The sequence below is a fragment of the Papio anubis genome, chromosome 6, assembly GCF_008728515.1.
Source record: "Papio anubis isolate 15944 chromosome 6, Panubis1.0, whole genome shotgun sequence".
In the NCBI taxonomy this organism is placed as follows: Eukaryota; Metazoa; Chordata; class Mammalia; order Primates; family Cercopithecidae; genus Papio; species Papio anubis.
Window position 1 is genome coordinate 34,764,271 of NC_044981.1, and position 17,532 is coordinate 34,781,802.

At 42.9% G+C, this 17,532-nt stretch overlaps 1 protein-coding gene across 4 annotated transcripts in view; it reads left to right on the forward strand.

Moving 5' to 3' along the window:
* Positions 1-261: 261 nt before the first annotated feature.
* The window catches only part of KCTD20 (potassium channel tetramerization domain containing 20), a 53,981-nt gene continuing 36,710 nt past the window's right edge, over positions 262-17,532 (forward strand). The window contains exon 1 of one of the 4 annotated variants that reach the window (XM_017957827.3): positions 262-340. The gene's annotated coding sequence lies outside the window, so the exon portion shown is untranslated. Of the gene's footprint in view, positions 341-11,142; positions 11,267-17,532 lie in introns of those variants that run through there. The other 3 variants (XM_003897522.5, XM_021937183.2, XM_009205024.4) reach the window with 3 other exon arrangements.

The following is a 17,532-nucleotide window of genomic DNA, read 5'->3' on the forward strand; positions in this document are numbered from 1 at the left end:
CTAGAAAATGGGATGATAAGTAGAAAATAATCATGGATAATGCCAGGGTTCTGATGATCCCTTAAGTAAGTGGGTCATAGTGGCAGTTACTAAACCAGAGAGCACCAGCACGAATTAACATTTTGCCTTATTTGGTACTAGGTTTTATCTGGGGGAGGGATGCAATGGCAGGAAATGACGAGTTCAATTTTGGATATACTTAGTCTTTGAGGTATGTGAAAGTCATTCAAGTAAAGATGTTAAGTGGGCATTTGCCAATATGAATTTGGAGCTCAGAAGAGAGGTCAGGACTGGAAAAACAAATGCGAGTCGTTATCGTAAGGAATATGAAAAATGCCATGTAAGTAAAAGGAACACTCTTGTGTTCCTTAGGAAATATTTATTAAACTCTTACTATGTGTCAGGCATCAAACTAGATGCAAGGTTACAATAGTGAACAAAAATTTCACAATATGGGATATTTGATAAGTAGACTTCAACTAGGGTGTACTAGTCTCTAGGGGGCATTGTTCAAAATGTTGGGGTGCAATTGTACAGTTACATTAATGTGAAGTTATATTCAAATATAGAGACCAGGTGCGGTGGCTCACGCCTGTAATCCCAGCACTTTGGGAGGCTGAAGTGGGTGGATCACTTGAGGTTAGGAGTTCAAGACTAGCCTGGTCAAAATGGTGAAACCCCCATCTCTACTAAAAATACAAAAATTAGCCAGGCGTGGTGGCACAGGCCTATAATCCCAGCTACTTGGGAGGCTGAGGCAGGAGAATCGCTTGAACCTAGGAGGTGGAGGTTGCAGTGACCTGAGATTACACCACTGCACTTCAGCCTGGGCGACAGAGCGAGACTCCATCTCAAAACAAACAAACAAAATTTTAAAAAACCCAAATTTAATAGGTAGAGTCAGGTATGTTAGACCTCCTCCATTGCCTGTAAAGGTCCTGCCCTCCACAAAAAAACTGTCCTACGTTCTGTATTTTGACTGTCCCTCTGGATACTCTCATAGGCAAAAAATCCAGTCATAATGATCTGAATCTAGAACTTGTCTGTTTCACATATAAATAAAAAATATTTTTTGTGTGGGTTTTATATATACCAGATTTCCAGGAATGCATCTATGGTATAAATCAAGGGAAACTTATACTTTTGTTATTGTTGTTTAATGATTTTCTGAATTTTACTAAGATTTGTTCATTGTATCAGAAAATCAGATCATTTACCGCAAGACCACACATGGTACTTGAGTTACTAATTTTAATAGTATATGTATGTATATGTATATTCTCTCTATACATACCTGATTACTGGCCCCATTTCTTTACCCCTCCCTGTGTCCACACCTTTGCAGTGGCTTCATGAGACAGAGACAGAAGAGACAATGCACTATTTCAAGCCTAGGTCTAAAGAGGCCTGGTTACTTTCTGCTTGCTCTTTTGCACCTCTGCTATCTTAATGAGAAGAGTTTTCTCTCGGTGGTGCTGCCCCTTCAAACTGAGCCCCAGGCTAGAATGAGAGATTCTTTATTTCAGCTCTTGTTTTCCATATTTTCTAAATGAGCATAAATTATTTCTATTATCAGAAAGAAAAGAAAACCCAAGTTACTAAGAAATGAAATTCTATTTGGGGTTAGACCATGAGTAATGCATTTTTTTTTTTTTCTCCCAGGACATGCATTTATCAGGGTACTCTGCAGTCAGTGGTTGGATAATAAATATTTGTTGAATGAAAAAAATGAACTCCTTTAACCTATCTCTCCTGGCTTCCACTGTGGTTCCCCTTTGTTCTAGTCTTTCTCTCCCTTCTAAGACCAGCTTTTTCCTATTCTGGACCACTCTGTTTCTCTCGTCCATTCTGATTCCTCCTTCTCCTTCTCTAACTCTCTGCAACTTTATTTTTTTATTTTTTTGAGACGGAGTCTCGCTGTCTCACCCAGGCTGGAGTGCAGTGGCGCGATCTCGGCTCACTGCAAGCTCCGCCTCCCGGATTCACGGCATTCTCCTGCCTCAGCCTCCCGAGTAGCTGGGACTACAGGCGCCCGCCATCACGCCCGGCTAATTTTGTTTTGTATTTTTTAGTAGAGACGGGGTTTCACAGTGTTAGCCAGGATGGCCTTAATCTCCTGACCTCGTGATCCGCCCGCCTCGGCCTCCCAAAGTGCTGGGTTTTTTTTTTGGGGGGGGTTTGTTTTGTTTTGTTTTTGAGATGGAGTTTCGCTCTTGTTGCCCAGGCTGGGGTGCGATGGCGCGACCTCGGCTCACTGCAACCTCCGCCTCCCGGGTTCAAGCGATTCTCCTGCCTCAGCCTCCCGAGTACCTGGGATTACAGGCATGTGACACCACACCCAGCTACTTTTTGTATTTTTAGTAGAAACAGGGTTTCTCCATGTTGGTCAGGCTGGTCTCGAACTCCTGACCTCAGGTGATCCGCCCGCCTCGGCCTGCCGAAATGCTGGGATTACAGAAGTGAGCCACCGTGTCAGGCCTGCAACTCTTTTTTCTTTCCCTTCTCCCCAGCTCTACATTTTTCTTCCTATGTTTGTTTCTCTCCTTTTCTTTTTTCTTCATATATATATATGTGTGTGTGTATATATATGTGTGTGTGTATATATGTGTGTGTGTGTATATATGTGTGTGTGTGTGTGTGTGTGTGTGTATATATATATATATATATTTTTTTTTTTCCCTCTGTTTTTAAGATGGGATCTCGCTGTGTCACCCAGGCTGGAGTGCAGTGGTGTGATCTCGGCTCACTGAAACGTCTGCCTCCCAGTTCAAGCGATTCTCCTGCCTCAGCCTCCCGAGTAGCTGGGATTACAGACATGCACCACTATGCCCGGCTAAGTTTGTATTTTTAGTAGAAACGGGGTTTCTCCATGTTGGTAAGGCTGGTCTCGAACTCCCGACCTCAAGTGATCCATTTTCGGCCTCCCAAAGTGCTAGGATTACAGGTGTTAGCCACCGCGCCCAGCCTAAACCCTGATTTCTACATCTGTAATATGGAACTAATGAGGCTTGCCAATTAGAGCTAGTGCCTGCCCACCACATGGGATGCACTCAACAAATGGTAGGTATCATTTGATCTAAACTTCCCCATTTTTAGATAAAAGTGGATGAGACCAGAGAGGCAATGACTGATCTAAAGGTGACCAGGCTGTCAGATCTTCTTAGTTCCTATTCAGCTTACTCTCACCTGGATCCTTCTTAAAGTCAATTTCGAAGTATATGGTTCCCATTTCAAGGTAGAGTATCCACTAATTTTCAGCATCATATGGACCTACTTCCATTTACAGTAAATAAAAACCAAGAGAGACCAACCCACTCACTAGCTTAAGCACAGAGATTCAAAGCAAGAAGAGGAACTTTCCAAAAGCTGTCAGCCTTATTCATATGTTGCTATCATATAGTATATTAAAAATCAAAGAGTAGCTGAGGAAGCAATGAGCTAGCAATTCCTAATAATTGCTTCCAGATTCAGCCTAGGACATTGACTGTGTGTGTGTGTTTGACAATCTTTTAAGAATAAGAATCTGTAAGGACAATTATTTAGTGTATGATTTTTAAAAGGCACTAAAGAGGACACATCCGGTAGAAAACCAAATATCCCCTTAAGAAGTGATATTTAGGCCGGGCCTGGTGGCTCACACCTATAATGCCAGCACTTTGGGAAGCCGAGGTGGGTGGATCACTTGAGGTCAGGAGTTCAAGACCAGCCTGGCCAACATTATGAAACCCAGTTTCTACTAAAAATACAAAAAATTAGCTGGATGTGGTGACAGGTGCCTATAATCCCAGCTACTCAGGAGGCTGAGGCAGGAGAATAGCTTGAACCAGGGAGGTGGAGATTGCAGTAAGCTGAGATCATGCCACTGCACTACAACCTGGGCAACAAGAGCGAAACTCGGTCTCAAAAAAAAAAAAAAAAAGTGATGTTTAATTCTCTTTAAAATAGTAATTCTATTGTTATTCATGATTATGGATAAAAGAAAAAAAATTGAAAATATTTCATCACTGTAACATGTTTTTATTTTCATTAAAGCTGTATAACAAGCCAGACATGGTGCCACGTGCCTGTAATCCCAGCTAACCAGGAGGCTGAGGTGGGTGGATCTCTTGATTCTAGGAGTTCAAGACCAGCCTGGGCAATATAGCAAGCCTCCAGCTCAAAAAACAAACAAACAAAAAACTGCAGAACAAATGTTAAGAAAACTAACTGGTATATTTTGATATGGAAACAATTTAAGGTCGACATTAACGAGGACAATTTTACCTCAGGAAAAAGATAATATTAGTTTGGATGGGGTGTATATATCATATTAATACTAGTAGTACCTTACATTTCTCTAGCGCGATCTAAATTTCTGGCGCAATCTCAGCTCACTGCAAGCTCCACCTCCAGGGTTCATGCCATTCTCCTGCCTCAGCCTCCCGAGTAGGTGGGACTACAGGTGCCTGCCACCATGCCTGGCTACATGTTTTGTATTTTTAGTAGAGACGGGGTTTCACCATGTTAGCCAGGATGGTCTCAATCTCCTGACCCCGTGATCTGCCCACCTTGGTCTTCCAAAGTGCTAGGATTACAGGCGTGAGCCACCACGCCTGGCCAATGCTTTCTTTTTTCTTTTTTTTTGAGAGTCTTGCTCTGTCATCCAGGCTGGAGTGCAGGGGCGTGATCTCGGCTCATTGCAACCTCTGCCTCCTGGGTTCAAGCGATTCTTCTGCCTCAGCCTCCCAAGTAGCTGGGATTACAGGAACCTGCCACCATGCCCAGCTAATTTTTAGAGGTTATAAAATACTTTTGCATACATTTTGATTTTTTCTTTTTCATAATAACCTCATGGCAAAAGTAGGTCAGTTACCTACAGATTAGGAAACCTAACCTTCTGGGTGACTTGTTTAGTCAGTAAGTGTGAAATAGCCTCAAACACAGGTCCTCTGGCTTGTTTTCCAATATTTTTTTTCACTACATCATACTGCCTTATAAAAATGATATAACATTTTTTTTCTTTTTTTGGTTTTTTTTTTTTTTTTTTTTTTGAGATGGAGTATTGCTGCAACGCTCAGGCTGGAGTGCAATGGCATGATCTCAGCTCACTGCAACCTCTGCCTCCCAGGTTCAAGCAATTCTCCTGCCTTAGCCTCCCGAGTAGCTGGGACTTAAAGGCATGTGCTACCATGCCTGTTAATTTTTGTATTTTTAGTAGAGACAGGGTTTCACCATATTGGCCAGGCTTGTCTCAAATTCCTGACCTCAAGTGATCCTCCCGCCTCAGCCTCCCAAAGTGCTGGGATTACAGGCGTGAGCCGCTGCTCCTGGCCATCACTTCATGTGTTTAATTCTTCCCTTTTCATGTACTTTATATATATATATTCACAAACACTGACTTGTTTCCAAGTAGGCATCACAACTCTGAATAAGCAAAGAGAAAGCTCTGTTTGGACTCTTAGTTAATAAGCCAGAGAAATCTTTCTGAATTTACCTAGTTCTCATTATTTATCTTATTGTTTATGTGTTTGTTCCTTATGATGAAGTTTCTTACAGTGGACGTAGGGGCCAGGAGGACACATGTTTTGATAAACAGATTTTCCATGTTTTCAATTATTCATAGTTTGGGGAAAGGAGGAGGACATGATTTGAGCAAAATAAAAGAATCTCATAGCGAGCTGCCAGCTCTTACTAAACTGTACATAATTTGTCAATATTTTAATAATTTGACAGTACTATAATATAATCAAGGTTTCTAGAATAAATCATTTTCACTTTTCACTACTGAAAGCATAACCTATATCTTTTCACGAATTTCATTCAGCTATAGGAAATGCTGCCCTCAACCACATCCAGAATGTAGTAGAATAACTCTAGAACTAACTCTAGGATAAAGATATGTTATTTATTCTTTTCTAAATAAGTCTTATGGCTGTGTCTGATAATTGTATGTTTGTTTATTTATTCCATCGATAACTGTTTGTCCTGAATTGTATGTTTTCTGAAAAGGAAATTACATCATAGTCCTTAGTCATTTCATGCTGGTCTCAAAATTGTTTATAAACTACTATGTTTCATCTCCTTCCGCATTATTTTGAATTCCTAGGGACCAAATGACTGAAGTAAAAGTAGGTTCTGTTTTATTAATGCTTTCTTTTTATTATTATTATTATTTTTTTTTGAGACAGAGTCTCACTCTGTCTCCCAGGCTGGAGTGCAGTGGTGTGATCTCGGCTCACTGCAAGCTTAACCTCCTGGGTTCACGCCATTCTCCCGCCTCAGCCTCCTGAGTAGCTGGGACTACAGGCGTCCACCACCACGCCCGGCTAATTTTTTGTATTTTTAGTAGAGATGCGGTTTCACCGTGTTAGTCGGGAAGGTCTGGATCTCCTGACCTCGTGATCCACCCGCCTCGACCTCCAAAAGTGCTGGGATTACAGGCGTGAGCCACTGCGCCCGGCCGGATTAGTGCAACACCATGTTTTAATGCAATAAATTCAGACTTACTTTTCCAAGTATGTTGAGCCCTGCTTATTTTCTGTACTTTCATGCTTGAGTTAATAAACTGCAAAGTTTCCCTCTTTTGTTTGCTTTGTTTTCCTTTATATACCATTTGTTGGAGGTTCTCTATTTTGAAAGAGAGGGGGATGGAAAGTAAATTATCCCCTTGGGCTTGCGAAATAAAGTTTACCTATCTACTAAATAAATATCTCATAACTTTCTGTGGTGGCTCAGTGGGTTATTGGAATCTTTTTTTTTTTTTTTTTTTTGAGACAGAGTCTCGCTGTCGCCCAGGTTGGAGCAGTGGTGTGATCCTGGCTCACTGCAACCTCCGCCTCCTGGGTTCAAGCAATTCTCCTGCCTTAGGTTCACTGCAACCTCCGCCTCCTGGGTTCAAGCAATTCTCCTGCCTCAGGTTCACTGCAACCTCCGCCTCCTGGGTTGAAGCGATTCTTCTGCCTCAGCCTCTCAAGTAGCTGGGATTACAGGCGCACCACCGCATCCAACTAATTTTTTGTATTTTCAGTACAGACAGGGTTTCACCATGTTAGCCAGGCTGATCTGAAACTCCCGACCTCAGGTGATCCTCCCACCTTGGCCTCCCAAAGTGCTGGGATTACAGGCATGAGTCACCATGTCCTGCCTATTTTCTTTTTCAAATACTGTTTATTTAAAACCCATATAAGGTGGCTGGGAGTGGTGGCTCACGCCTGTAATCCCAGCACTTTGGGAGGCAGAGGCCAGTGGATCATCTGAGGTCAGGAATTGGAGAAGAGCCTGACCTAACCTGGTGAAACCCCATCTCTACTAAAAATATAAAAATTAGCTGGGCATGGTGGCGTGTGCCTATAATCCCCGTTACTTGGGAGGCTGAGGTAGGAGAATCACTTGAACCCGGGAGGTGGAGGTTGCAGTGAGCAGAGATTGCACTCCAGCCTGGGCGACAGAGGGAGACTCCGTCTCAAAACATCATCAACAACAACACTCACATAAGGCTGAAAAAGAAAAGAAAACTTCTAGGCATTCTCAGTATTAGGTTTAAGAATGAGACTTGTATGTTCATAAACAAGAGGTCATGTGAGCTGTCAGAGCTGGTACATGGGATAGGAAGGCCAGAGCCCGTTCGTAAACCACTAACAGGAATAACAAGAGATAAACATTATCAGTTTACGCCCAGCCTTCGCCGAAACCCAGGGTAACACATTTCCACATTTCCTGACTCCTCTATCCTGACTCCCCACAGGACTTTGAGACCAGCCTGGACAATATAGTGAGACTTCCTCTCTACAAATTAAAAAATTAGCTTGGCGTGTTGGCCTGCACCTGTAGTCCTAGCTACGCAGGAGGCTGAGGTGGGAGGATCACTTGAGCCCAGGAGGCTGAGGTTGCAGTGAGCCATGATCCCACCACTGTACTCCAGCCTGAGTGACAGGGCAAGACTCTGTCTCAGAAAACAAAACCAACATTTGGCAAATGTAATTACTTTGAGAGAGATAGTTCAAAATCTGGGGATTTTTGGTTAGTTTTTACATTTACTACATAAGATTAGTCAGTAGAAATGAGAATTAGCTTTTTGTACGACAATTTACAATAGCTATTATTTTAAAAATATTTTTATTCTTAAGAGTCAACCTTAAATTAGTTGTTTGGAATTGTCACTATTTAGTGTATGACAAACAAGAACTTTGAAATTAGACGACCTGAGTTCTCGGCCCACAAGCACCTCGTTAGTAGTTTAATGACCTTAAACACTTCATGCTTATGTCCTGATTTCCTCATTTGTAAATAAGAGTAATAAAATCTATCTTCTATGGTTATTAAGAAGCCTAAATGATATAAAATGTTGGGATGAGTGCTTTGTAATTTTACTGGTAGTAGATGCTGTTTAAGGAGACTTAAATAATTCAGCAAATCAGATGAACTATGTTGCCATTATGTCAATTGAAAACTCCAAGTCTACCAATTTGACATTAGAAAGGGTTTCAGTAGGGGGCCCAGGGGCTCATGCCTGTAACCCCAGCACTTTGGGAGGCCAAACTGGGAGGATTGCTTGAGCCTAGGACTCCCCCTTCCCACCCTATCTCTACAAAAAAATTTTAAAAATTAGCTGGGTGTGGTGGTTCATGACTGTAGTCCCAGCTGTCTTGGAGCTTGAGATGGGAGGATCACCTGAGTCCAGAAGGTCGAGGCTGCAGTGAGTGGTGATCACGCCACTGCACCCAGTCTGGGCAACAAAGGGAGACCCTGTCCCAAAAAAAAAGGTTTTGATTTCAGATAGAAATACATCTCAGAGACTCAGGGTCTTGAGATACCTACATTAAATTAGAAATAAAATGATAAAAATCAGCAAACACCTATGCTTTCTGTGAATACACATTTCTCATATCCTGTCTCCTTGAAGTCTGCCCCAAAAAGGTACCCAGTCTGATATGCTGTTCATTATATGAAATTTTAGCCAAAAGTAGAACCATTAACTATAAATTAAAAGTCATGTTATCACTTATTTATTTTGGATGATGGATAACAAGTGTTTATTATATCTTTCTGTATGCTTTAATTTCCAAAATGAAAGTGTTTAAAAAAAAAATAAGACCCAGTAGTTAGCCTGATTCTCCAAACTTCAGGCCAAATTTTTGTAAACCACAAATCTGCAGCCAGTGCAGTGGCTTGTGCCGGTAATCCCCAAACTTAGGGAGGCGGAATCTGGAGGATAGCTTGAGCCTAGGAGTTCAAGACCTGCGTGGGCAATAGAATAAGAACTCCGTTCTCCACGATAAGAAAAAAAAAAAAAAAAAGAAAGGCAATATACAAATCTGCAGGAAGGAATCTTTCCAGAAAGGAAGAATTTGTTTCAAGAACTGTTTTGCAGGAATATCAGAAGGGTTATTTTTCTTTGACTCAAAGGCCGTAACACTGTACTTTGTAACAACGGAAATAAAGGCATTAGTTTGAACAATCCTCTATGCTGCTACTATTGTAAAGTTTGGAGACTATAACTCACTCAGATTGGTTTATAGCCATGTATTTACCAAATCTTTTTTCATATTCCTTTTCTCCAGGCATGCAGGAATTTATATCTCACAGCCTTCTTAGAGTCAGTCAGGTTGAGTCGGGTGACTAGTTCAGGACAGTGAAACACATCAGCAGAAGTGAAAAGGCCACTCACTTCTGGCAGAGGCAAAGGAGAGCCCTTACAGGATTCTCCAGTCTAGCTCTTCTGCCAGCCCGGAAGTACTAGGATGGCAGAGCCAGAGACGCAAGCAGCAGGGAAGCTGAGTCACCATGGGGACGTGAGACTGACTTACAGATGACGAGTGTGCAGCCTCACAGCCTAGCCCATGTTGAGATAAACACAATACAGTCTTGCATACTTTACAGTCATAAACGAGGGAGAACAGAAATGGAGAATGACCCTCTATGCCTCTAAGACCAAATTATAATGAAACAACTTATGTCTTCAGTTTTGAAAATTAAAGTTTTTGACCCTCATAAAACAAGTTTGCTATACAAGTATCCGTTAACCATGTGAAACCCACTGAAATGAGTCAAACTATTTTCTTACATTCTTTCCACTTCAACACCAATTTTAATCCTTAGTTCCAAATTAGTTTTTAGAGACTCTTGTAAGGAAAAGGAAAATCGACCCAGAATTTTAAAAATTGTGCTATTATTAGTTTATATAGCTTTCAACAACAATTTACAATAGCTTGCATAATTAGTATATTTAATTAGTATATAGAGACATATATATATATATTTGAGAGGGAACTTCACTGCAACTTCCCAGTTGCCTCCTGGGTTCAAGTGATTCTCCTGCCTCAGCCTCCCGAGCAGCTAGAATCATACAGGCGCCCGCCACCATGCCTGGCTAATTTTTGTATTTTTAGCAGAGACGGGGTTTCATCATGTTGGCCAGGCTGATCTGGAAACCCCGACCTCAGGTGATCCGCCCGCCTCGGCCTCCCAAGGGCAGGGATTACAGGCGTGAGCCACCGCGCCCGGCCTAGTGTAATTTTTAAAAGTACAAAAGCCACTAGAAACCATGACAATAAGAACTTCCTTTTGGGTTTTCCAGCATTCGGTTTATAGGACATGGACCACACATAGATGTTTTTTGAATGCTGAAATATTTTACTCATAACACAGTTTTCCCAGTAACTTGCTTCCGGTGGATTTAAAATTTGTAATATAACTTCGTCATAGCAGGTACCTTCATGAAACTCAATATTTGAAAAAAACGTGGAGGTTTCCCCCTTTCTTTTGGCCAGAATGTATGTCCAGGGTAGTGACTTTAGAGCAAATGCGTTTAAGCAACTCCAGTATTCTTACTACGCTGCCCCCAATCCCGCTCCAAGCATGGGGAGATCAGGGTTCCACATTTTCGGGTAAGTATCAGCCGTCCTGGCGCTGCGCGAGCGCATTCTACAATTCCGAAAACTACTAACTTTTCCGTCTGCAACCTTTAATAATTGAGAGGGTATGCGCAACTCAGAAAAGTGCGCCCGCTGCGGTCGGGTGCAGAGTGGACTGGAGGAAAGGCGACTCCCATTTACGGTGCGGCCCCGGGCGGGGTCCCCCAACACGGCCTTCCCGGCGTGCCACGCGCGGAGGGGACTCTTAACGTGAAGCGCTGGGTGACTCAGCCGCGTGGCCGCGCGGGCTGGGGCGGGGGGCGCGCGCCGCTGCGGCACAGCCGGTCCCGGCTGCGGCTTCTGGCTGCGCGGTCTGCGCGCGCCTCCCGGGCGGATTCCATCCCCGAGCGCGACAGCGCGGCGGGGAGCGACGAGTAAGTGGCGGCGCGGGACGGTTTCGGGCGCGAAGACCGGGCAGGGCGAGTGTGGTGGCGGGCGTGGCCCGAGTCTCCCCTTTGTGGCCGAGGGGGCTTCTCCTCCGCACGCGGCGGCGGCCCGGACCCCCAAGTCAAAAGGCCGCGGGGCTAAGCTGGGCGCGAGGAACCTGTCGGCACCGGCGTGATGGGGTCCTGTTTTCGCGTGGAGGGCAGAGTCTGGTGATCCTGGGGAGGGAGGCGACGCTGCGCCGAGGTGGTGGGCACAGCTGAAGTATAACTTGACTGCTTTTTGCAGGCCTCGGGTGGTTCATCCCGAGAGGAATGGCGAGAACCTGGAGTGTTGACTGGCAAAACATTTGCAGACGCGGTTCTTCTGGCAATTAATTGGCTCCATTAAAAATTAGGTAGTTGGTGGGACTTCCTCCTGAACTCTGGAGCCGGGTGCATTTTGCCCGGTCTTTTCAGCCCTGTTTCCGCGTCTTCCTTCCCTGCCACCCGCAAATTGCCAGCTTTCATTCGTGGCTCTGAGTGCAAAAGCGCTGGGGAAAGCCTTAACCAGCAATTTTCTTTTAAATAAAACTTTGCTTTTTATAGCAGTGTCTTCAGGTTTACAAGCCCAGTTCTGTACTATGAGAAAACCTCTTCTGTTTTGGAGTTTGTGATTCTTTCTGAAAATTCTTCGGTTGAAGAGATTTATTTTTAAATAAGAATCTAGTGAACAAACTAACGTAATAAACAAGGCTGTAAAGGAACTAGTGTTTAACCAGCTTATGAAAATACATTCCAGAGTCCTTAGTTTTGTTCCTGTTCGCCCTGTGAGAAGTTGAGGTATTTTTTTAGTGGTCTCCAAAACAAAGTGTTGTAGTAATGTCTGTCGGATGTGATGAATCCAGAGTCAGAGGACTTCCGCTCAAGGCCCCCACCTGAAACCCCAAATCCTAGGCCATAGTTCTGAAACAGAAGATTGTTCCTTAGTAATAAGGTTGCAGTACCGTAGCACCTCTTACATAAATTTGATTCTAGAGATTTGTGATGAGTCCCTGAGTCTGGGATTTAAGCAGGCACCCCCACTCTTGGTCCAGGGACCACACGCTGAGAAACACCACCTTTAGGCTGGGCTGCCCAACAACCTTAACCCTTCGTCGATGTATTCCTCCCCAAACCTGTCGTAAACCAGTCGCCTGCCCCAAACCAGTCCTAGGACAAGAAGCTCTAACTCTCCAGAAGCCAGTATGAGAAAACATAGTGCTTTTTTTTCACCCTGACACGGGGTAGGAAGTGATTTTCATACATATTCCGATATTGCTCTGGTGGTTTAGAGATAGCCCATTTATCTTTTCCTTCTGAGGGCTGCTTCTAGTATCGTCAGAGCTTAATGCCATTAGGCCAAATCTCCTCCGCCCAGTTTACTCAGTCTCCCCATGGAACCAGGGCAGCCAATGCCATATAATTCCCATGGCCTTGACTGTCATATTATCCGGTATGTAGCAGTACTAGTAGCATTATGAGGGCTTCCAGTTCAGCTGGACATTAATTTAGTCATCAAATATCTGCGTAATGCCTATTTTCTTCAAAGCACTGTCATAGGCCGTTTTATCAACAGCATAGCGATATAGACATATATATCTTGGCACAGAGTTGCATTGCTTCTCTGAGGCAGAAATGAGGGTTGGATAAACTTCACTGCTGCCAAAGGTTCTCTTTATTCATCCATAATTCATTCCTTCCTATTATTCCAGAAATATGCGTACTATTCCAATAATCTGGTTTTCCATAAGAAGTTAAGAAATACATTGGATGAGGTTAGTAGTTAGGTCAGTCTTAAATTCTGTAACGGAAGTCGGGCATGGTGGCTCACATCTGTAATCCCAGCACTTTGGGAAGCCGAGGCAGGTGGATCACCTGAGGTCAGGAGTTTCAGACCAACCTGGCAACCTGGTGAAACCCTGTCTCTACTAAAAATACAAAAATAAACCAGGCATGGTGGTGGGCACCTGTAATCCCAGCTACTCGGGAGGCTGAGGCAGGAGAATCACTTGAATCTGGGAGGCAGAGGTTGCAGTGAGCCGAGATCACGCCATTGTACTCAGCCTGGGCAACAGCGCGAGACCCCGTCTCAAAAAAAAAAAAAAATTCTGTAACAGAGACACCTAATAACTTTAGTAAGGACAATAATATACACATTTTTGTATTTCTTATTCCCCCTTCAAATAGATGTGTAGAGATGAGGTTAGAATTAGGCCATGTGTTTCTCTGACTTTTTTCCTTTTTTTGGTGTCTGATTTCTCTTATTGAATCTTTTTCCGTTGATTCGTAAAATGTCATGTCTTCCTTCTGTAGCCCTGAGCTTCCTGATTGTTGTGTCTTCCTCTGCCCTTCAATCTGATCTTCCTGCCCCTCTTTGGCTAAGTGGAGTAAAAAATTGAGGGGAATTGTTAGAATACCAAATGATTTTTAGTTGGAAGATCCAGAGTCTTAGATATATGAGGCTTAGAGATATAAAGGAGCCTATTACAAATTTATCAAGTGCAGTCCTCTCAGATAAAGAATCTGAGAGATGAGATTGCAGAGTGAGGACTTCTGGCTCCTAGCCCAGTGTTCTTCCCACCAAATTATCTCAAGAAAAATGCTTCAAAAGTAGAAAAGGTCCAGAGAAATTATAAGTAGATGGAGAAAATGGAGAGACTTTCATGTGACTACAAAAGCAATAGTATCTTATCTGGAAAAATGGAGATTGAAGGAGGATATGATGTAACCATATAAATCATAAAAAGTGAGAGTACTACTGCTAAGGAATTCTTTGAAGCTTGAAATAAGTAGTGAAAGGACAAATAAGAGCAAGAGATAGCTATCTTGTAAAGCCCAAGAAATGTTATGAACTCAGTTTTTTTGTTGTTGTTTTTTGTTTTTGAGACAGCGTTTCGCTCTTATTGCCCAGGCTGGAGTACAGTGGCGCAATCTCGGCTCACTGCAACTTCCGCCTCCTAGGTTCAAGTGATTCTTCTGCCTCAGCCTCCTGAGTAGCCAGGATTACAGGCACCCATGGCCGGCTAATTTTTTGTGTTTTTAGTGGGGACAGGGTTTCACCATGTTGGCCAGGCTGGTCTCAAAACTCCTGACCTCAGGTGATCTGCCTTCCTGGGCCTTCCAAAGTGCTGGGATTACAGGTGTGAGCCACCGCGCCAGGCCTGAACTCAGTATTTTTAAAAAAGATTAAATAAAAGCTTAGATAACTACTTTGGTGATTTTAAAAATATGTTAAATGCTTGAGCAATGCCCAGAATCTTTGGAAGTTGTCATCAAGAGTATAACTATTGTCCTTACCAAACTTACTAGGTACCCCTGTGATAGAATTTAAGACTGATGGCTGGGTGTGGTGGCTTACGCCTGTAATCCCAGCACTTTGGGAGGTCATGGGGGGAGGATTTCTTTAGCCCAGAAGTTCCAGACCATCCTGGGCAACATAGGGAGATCCTGTCTGTGTTATTTTAAAAATTAAAAAGTGAACAAAGAATTTAAGACTCATCTGACTACTAACCTCATCCAATGTGATATTTCTTAACTTATGGAAAATGAGATTATTGGGAATAGTACATATATTTCTGGAAGAATAGGAAGGAAACAATTACGGATGAAGAAAGAGGGCCTTTTGATGTTTTAGCTTGGAATCCCCAAATTAGACACTGTAGGATTGATTGCTCTTGTATATTCATGAAAGTAGTAAAAATAAAAATAGTAAGGGCTTAATAATTAGTATACATTCTATACCAGCCACTTACTAAATGGTTTTACATCACTGTCCCATTTAATTATCTCCTTTCTATAGATAAAGACTCTAAGATATAAGAGATTAAGTTTGCCCCAAATAATGTACCTAATAAGTGGCTGAGCCTGTAGTAAAGTTTAAGTCCACTTGACTTCAAAGCCATTAAAATATATGCTCAAGAGTGTCCTAGTTGTATTTCGTTGCGAAGTGGTTAAGAATGTGGGTTGTGGGCCGGGCGCGGTGGCTCATGCCTGTAATCCCAGCACTTTGGGAGGCCGAGGCAGGCAGATCACGAGGTCAGGAGATCAAGACCATCCTGGCTAACACAGTGAAACCCCGTCTCTACTAAATATACAAACAAATTAGCCAGGCGTGGTGGCAGGTGCCTGTAGTCCCAGCTACTCGGGAGGCTGAGGCAGGAGAATGGCGTGAACCTGGGAGTCAGAGCTTGCAGTGAGCCGATATTGCGCCACTGCACTCCAGCCTGGGTGACAGAGCGAGACTCTGTCTCAAAAAAAAAAAAAAAAAAAGAATGTGGGTTGTGGAGTTAATGTTGCCTGGGTTCAAATCCTGACTCCTCCATTTACTAGCTTGGATAAAGTACTTTATCAGTTTCTGTCTCTGAAATAGACAGTAATAGTACCTACCTATCCCAGGATTTTTAGGATTGAGTTAATTCATGTAAAGTTAATAGAATTGTGCCTCACAAACTGTAAGTTTTCAGGAAATGCTGGCCATTAATGTTTTAAAAAATATTTTTTAGGCTGGGCAGGTTGGCTCAAGCCTGTAATCCCAGCACTTTGAGAGGCTGAGGTGGGCAGATCATTTGAGGCTAGGAGTTTGAAACCATCCTGGCCAACATGGCAAAACCCCCGTCTCTACTAAAAATACAAAAAATTAGTTGGGCATGGTGGCATGCGCCTGTAATCCCAGTTAGTTACTGGGGAGGCTGGGTCATGAGAATTGCTTGAATCTGGGAGGCAGAGATTTCAGTGAGCCAAGATCGCACCACTGCACTCCAGCCTGGGCGATAGAGCGAGACTCTGTCTCAAAAACAAAAAGGAAAAAATTATAATTTTTGATATACGGTTGTGCTTAGAAAGGAAAACATATTTATAATTTATTTCATGGTGGGTGCTGTAGCTCACACCTATAATCCCAGCACTTTGGGAGGCTGAGGTGGACACATCACTTGAGCCCAGGAATTTGAGATCAGTCTAAGCAACATGGCACAACTCTGTCTCTACAAAAAATATAAAAACGAGCCAGGTGTGGTGCTGTGCGCCTTTAATCCTAGCTACATTGGAGGCTGAGGTGGGTGGATCAATTGAACCCGGAAGGTGGAGGTTACAGTGAGCTGAGATGGTGCCACTGCACACCAGCCTGGGCGACAGAGCACCATCCTGTCTCCAAATATATATTTGTATATATATTTGAAATAACTGAGGTTTAATGATAAGTATAGATATAAAGTAAGCTTTATCTCTGCCCTTACTAAAATAGGAACATTACTAAAATTTTGGAAAGCATTGGAATGTAGTGGAAAGATCCATGATCCAGGTCAGATGATCTGCTTCTAGTTGTCGCTGTCACTGCTAGCTCTGTGTTTCTAGGTTCAAAATTTCTGTTTTATACAGAAGGTTGTGAGGATCAAATAAAGTGACAAATAGGGATGAAATTTGAATTTTATATGCTATACAAATGTAAAATACCATCTTAAAAATTATGGAGGAAAGTTACAATAAATTATTGTTGCATAGCTTATTGGAAGTTCAATTTCCTTAGAATAAAACAGGTAGTAACTTACACCTCTATGTGAAGATCACAGTACATATCTTAAAATTATCTAAGACATCCTCCATGTGTTCTCAAATCTCTTTTTTACAGGGGGAAGGTGAAATTTAATTTTTGCAGTTATATCTGTGTATTGGTTTGCTAAGGCTGCCAAAGCAAAGGACCACTGTCTGGGTGGTCTGAACAACAGAAATTTATTTTCTCACAATTTTGGAAGCTAGAAGGCCAAGATGGTGTCAGGAGGGTTTATTTTCTTCTGAGGCCTCTGTCTTTGACTTGTAGATGACCATTTTCTTTTCCCTGTGTCTTTGTGTCTGGAATTTATTCCTTCCGGTGGGTTCTTGGTCTCACTGACTTCAAGAATGAAGCCACGGACCCTCGCGATAGTGTTACAGTTCTTAAGGATGGTGTGTCTGGAGTTTTTTCCTTCAGATGTTCAGATGTGTCCGGAGTTTCTTCCTTCCAGTGGGTTCGTGGTCTTGCTGACTTCAGGAGTGAAGCCACAGACCTCCGCAGTGAGTGTCACAGCTCTTAAAGGTGGTGTGTCCGGAGTTGTTTGTTCCTCCTGGTGTGTTCATGGTCTCGCTGGCTTCAGGAGTGAAGCCGCAGACCTTAACAGTCAGTGTTAAAGCTCTTAAAGGTAGTGCAGACCTAAAGAGTGAGCAGCAGCAAGATTTATTGTGAGGAACAAAACAACAAAGCT